Here is a 5,021-nt window from a genome sequence, read left to right as displayed (position 1 = left end):
AGGAGGCCCCACAATACCTCTGTGTGAAGCTGTGAATGTGAAGATATGGAGACCACATTATTTCCAGAAAAGAAACCAAGCTAGAGGCATAGAGTGGGCTTGCTCAAGTTAGAGGATATGTACTGTAGATGTCAAAGACTGAGTATATCTTCGTGTTAAAAGGTAACATGAACCCATAAAGACAAATAGAGGAGGAGTGTAGATTAAGACTGATGTGTTTGGGGGGGCAGCAAGATGGCTCAGCTGGTAAAGCTGCCTACTGTCAAACGTGACTCCCTGAATTTGATTTTCAAGATCCACATGGTGGCAATAACTGACTGCTAAAAGTTGTCTTCTGATCTCCACACTTGTACCTTGGTACCTGTACATGTACATAGATACACAAAAACGTGATAAAAAATATGCTTGATGTGTTTGGGTCAAGTTGACAAGGGGCAGACTTTTGATCATTAATACTGTCAAATGACAGGATCTAGAATCACCGAAGGGACTATGTGTGACTGATTATCCAGACGAGGTCAGCCTCTGGGCATGCCTGAGAGTGGTTATCTTGACTTCATTACTTGAGGTAGGAAGATGCACCCTAGAAGTGGAAATTATTTCCTGGGTCCTGAACTACATAAAAAAGAGAAAGTTAATAGTGTGGAGGTAAAGTTTGTTCTCTCCTTCCACCATATGGATCCCAGGAACTGAACTCATGTCTTTAGGCTTGGCCTTTATCTACCAGGCCATCTTGACAGTTCAAGAGTAGATAATTGAATAGAGGGGGTAAAGGAGAAAGAAGGGGCAGCAGCCAGCCAGCGTATTAGCTCAGTCTCACAAGGAGGTCAATGGACAGTCATTCAGAAAGGAGCCATGGTAGATACTCTGAAAGATCCTTTTCCATTCCCGCAGGCTGGAAAGGACATAGTTCTGGATTAAGCAAGTACAGTTCATGCAAGCCCAGGCTACAAGCATTCTTCCAGATTCTAAGAGAACTCACTATAATCCCTCTGAAGGCAGACACAGTCATTCTGAGAGGATGCACTGAAGTCACTCTGAGAGGAACCAGCACTGTCACTATGAGACACCCTATCACAGTCCCAGGGAGGCTCAAGCATCATTCCCCTAAGGAGAGATCCAGATGTAGCTTGGCTAAAGAGTTCATGTCTTTCAGGGACCACAGCAAAAAATCCAAAAGCTGGACAAGTTTGGAGGCATGAAGTTAGTGGATAAGGAGAGATCTGCCCCTCACCCCCAGCAATGAAAGAGCTATCTGGGAGCGAAGCGGAAAAGAATGGGTCTTTAAGATCAATAAAGGGGGGATTTGAACTGTTTGCATCTGTAAGACTTATGGGATTGGAAGGGCTAGGTGTGCAAACGTAGGTTAAATCTTCAGACTCCTCCCCTTGGCTTCAACCCTCTGGCCCCGACCGCCTGCCTACTCCTCTGTTGCGATGGGGGCGGGGTCTCAATGGAAGCGGAGGACGAGTGGTCACGTGACCCCTTCCCGCCGCAGCCCCCTCAGAAGCCGCTAGGCGGAAGTAGACGTTCAGAACCGGGCTAGTCGCCGCGGAGACCACATCCGGGAGAGGACAGGAGAGCGGAAGTGGCGTTGGTCTGGCCGGAGCCCTTCGGTGAAATTGTTAGGCGTGGAGGGGGAGTGATGTCTTCCAGACTCGGTGCAGTCACCGCCGTGAGTTTCTTGGTGTGACCGTTATACTTTAGAGATAGAACTGTCGAGCTGAAAACACTCGGTCCTTTGCTTTTATCTTGTACTCAGAATTGTTTTTTTTTTTTTTTCAGAGCCCATCGTAGGCCCCACCCTTTTATATTAGATCCAGTCTCCCCCTTTTTTTCCCCCATTTTTATTTTTACTGTCTATTCCTCGTATCCTCGGACTCAGTTCCTCTACAGATTTTAATTATTTATATTCCTTCAGCATCCCCAGTGCCTCCCGTTTCTATATAATATATTATATATGTATATTTATACATGTATATATATATATATTTTTTTTTTTTCCCCGTCATTTCTTTTCGAGCCTCCATCTAGGATAGGGTTTTGACAATGGGCAAAGGATGAAAGCTCTGGTATTGTCAACTAGTCTTTACATTGTAGAAAAGTAGAATGGTGGCACAGGTTTCCTAAAGAGTGTCGCCTTCGGTCCATTTGAAGTAGTTGTTCGGGACAGCTTCACATCTAGGCACAAGGGGAATTCATCTCTTTGTGGATGAGGTTCAAAGGTCCCTAGCACTCACTCGTGTGCTTGTGATTTGCTAGACCCCGGGACCCACATCCCTTAAGCAGCAGAGGAGGACCAGGATCGTGGGAGCTAAGAAGTAAGTGAGGTTTTCTGAGGACATGTTTGTTATTGTGTAGACAGTGCTGCTAAAGATGTTCTGTGTGTGCACTGTGGAGCATCATAGCCACCAGACAGGTATGGCTTTGGGGCACTTGAGATGTGGCTAGTGCAATTGAAGAACCGAATTACAAAATCTGTTTCATTTTAATGGACTGAAACTTGAATAGCCATCTGTAGGTAGTGGCTACTGGATTGGACAGTGCAGATATCAGCCTAGTGTGGGGGAAAGAAAACCTGGCTTGCAATAAAAATGCAGTCTGATAAAAATGGAGTGTGTGTTTCAGTTAGTGGTATTCCTGTATGTCCTCTGCCTGCACATCAAATATGTGCTCATAATTAATTTGATGAACTTGTGGAGGGAAATAAAAATAGCTATAAGTAGTCTTTATATTTCCAAGCTACTTGGTCGCAGCACTGATTTATTAATTTGTGTAATGAATGTGCTAAGTTTTTCCATGGCTAAAAGATTTTTATTAACTTGGACCTCCCTGGTGAGTTCATTCACTTAGATATCACTTATGAAATGTCTGTTCTGCACCTGCTGTGTAGTAGGTTGGGCACCTAGGCATGAAAACAGAGCTGTCCGTTCAACACATGAGGTGGGTAATCGTGGCAGCACAATCCAGTGTAATAGGAAAAAAAATAAAAAACAAAAAAACTTTTTTTTTTTTTTGTGGTAGGGGCTCACTATCTGGAAATTCCCTATGACACTTAGGTTGGCCTGTAACTTGGTAGTCCTCATGCATCTGTCTCCTGAGTGCTGGGATCACAGGCCTGTGTCACCACACACTCCTATTTTTGTTTGAGACAGGGTTTCACTATGTAGCCCAGGCTGACCAGGAGCTTACTATGTAGCCCAGGCTGGACTTTAACTTTAACAGTTTCTGCCCTCTGCCTACCCAGTGCCAGGATCACAGGCATGCACTACGCTTTTAATCTGTGCACTGCTAGTAAATATTTTTCTGATGGAATGTAACACCACTTTTGGGAAGCAGAGTGATGATTAGTATTAGCAAAATTGTCCACTCAAAGACAGAGGCTTGAAGGTCAAAGAATAATTCAGTTAGCTAGTGAGGAGTCCCAAGAAATCAGTGCTTGAACTGAGAGAAGTTTATAATAACTAGTTCTGTATTGTTGGCATGGAGGATAAGAGTGTGTGGAGGGTATTGCGAAGTGTCATTAAGAGGAGGTAGCAGGAGCCAGGTCCATTAGGACATGCTAAGGTGCTGCGATTGTAATTATCCTGGAGGGGAAAAGTCACCTTTGAAGAGACGGATTGAAGGAAGTGTGAAAACTGGTACCAAGACTATTTTACTCAAACCTAAGGAAGAAAGTGAAATGTATCGTGTAAATCATAGACGCAGGTGATGAGAAGAGGTGAGAGTTAAGGGGGTGGGGGAGAGTGTGTCGACAGCTTTCTGTCTTTGGCAACAGTTGGATTTTGGATTCATAAACCAAACTGGGAATTTTTTAAACAAGATGTAACATTACCAACAAAATGAATGGGTTTTCATTTAAATGACTAGCTGATCTGAAATACAGACTTAAGAATTACCTTCTGGGAAAAATAATTGGGAACATGTTATTTTTTTTTCTCCACAAGATGAGTGCATTCATAAGCTCTTCTAGGAATTATGATAAAAATGGTGTGTATTGGTATGTACCTCGAGAAAATTGTTAAGCAGTATGAAGTTAAATGGGTCCCTCTTTCAACCAGGATGAGAGTCACTGGGAGTACTCACTTAAAACTCTATAGATTTATTTATGCATTCATGTTGTTCTCAACATGATTGTCTGTGTATCACAGACCCATGGAGGTCAGAAGAGGCCATCGGATCTCCTGAAACTGGAGTTATGGATGATTGTGACGCTCCCTGTAGGTGCTGGGAATCGAATCTGGGTCCTCTGTAGGAACAAGTGTTCCTAAACACTGATCCTTGCCTCCAGCACCAGAAATTCTCATTCTTAATTATCTTCTTAGGAGACTACAAAGTTTGAGAGCTGATGGTTTGAAGTGAGACCTGAAAAGAGAGGGAAAGCATGGAAAATATTATTCTTTAAAGATAATTTGGGGCTGGAGAGATGGCTCAGTGGGTAGAGCACTGACTGCTCTTCTGAAGGTCCTGAGTTCAAATCCCAGCAACCACGTGGTGCTCACAACCATCTGTAATGGGATCTGACGCCCTCTTCTGGTGTGTCTGAAGACAGCTGCAGTGTACTTACATGTAATAAATAAAGAAATCTTTTTTTAAAAAAAAAAAGATAATTTAGATCTGAAAAGACTACAAAGGATGCTGAGACAAACCAAAAGGCTTCTTAAAAAATGAAGTCTACATATTTGTACTTAGAAGAACGGACTACAAGCAGTGGTTCTCAACCTTTCCAATGCTGTGACCCTGTGATACAGATCTTCATGTTGTGGTCACCCCCAACCACACAATTACTGGCTTTGCTTCTGCATGACTAATTTTGCTACTGTTATGAACAATAATGTAAATATCAGTGTTTTCAGTGATCTTAGGACACATATGTTTAGAACCACTGGGCTAGAGGATCTTAAAAATTCTTAATCCAGACTGGAGAGATGGCTCAGCGATTAAGAGCACTGATCTCTCCAATCATCAACACGGCCTCATAATTAGGCATAAAGCTACCCCAAGTAATGATTTGTAAATGG

The 5,021-nt window shown here is 43.0% G+C and overlaps 1 long non-coding RNA gene across 2 annotated transcripts in view; it reads right to left on the bottom strand.

Annotated features, from left to right (window-relative positions):
- Nucleotides 1–4,079: 4,079 nt before the first annotated feature.
- Nucleotides 4,080–5,021, bottom strand: part of LOC116079833 — a 23,168-nt gene continuing 22,226 nt past the window's right edge. For both annotated transcript variants that reach the window (XR_004114164.1, XR_004114165.1), the window contains one exon: nucleotides 4,080–4,365. This is a non-coding gene — a long non-coding RNA (uncharacterized LOC116079833). The remainder of the gene's footprint in view (nucleotides 4,366–5,021) is intronic.

This window comes from Mastomys coucha, unplaced genomic scaffold (genome assembly GCF_008632895.1).
Source record: "Mastomys coucha isolate ucsf_1 unplaced genomic scaffold, UCSF_Mcou_1 pScaffold6, whole genome shotgun sequence".
Taxonomy (NCBI): domain Eukaryota; kingdom Metazoa; phylum Chordata; class Mammalia; order Rodentia; family Muridae; genus Mastomys; species Mastomys coucha.
This window is presented reverse-complemented; position numbering and strand designations above follow the sequence as displayed.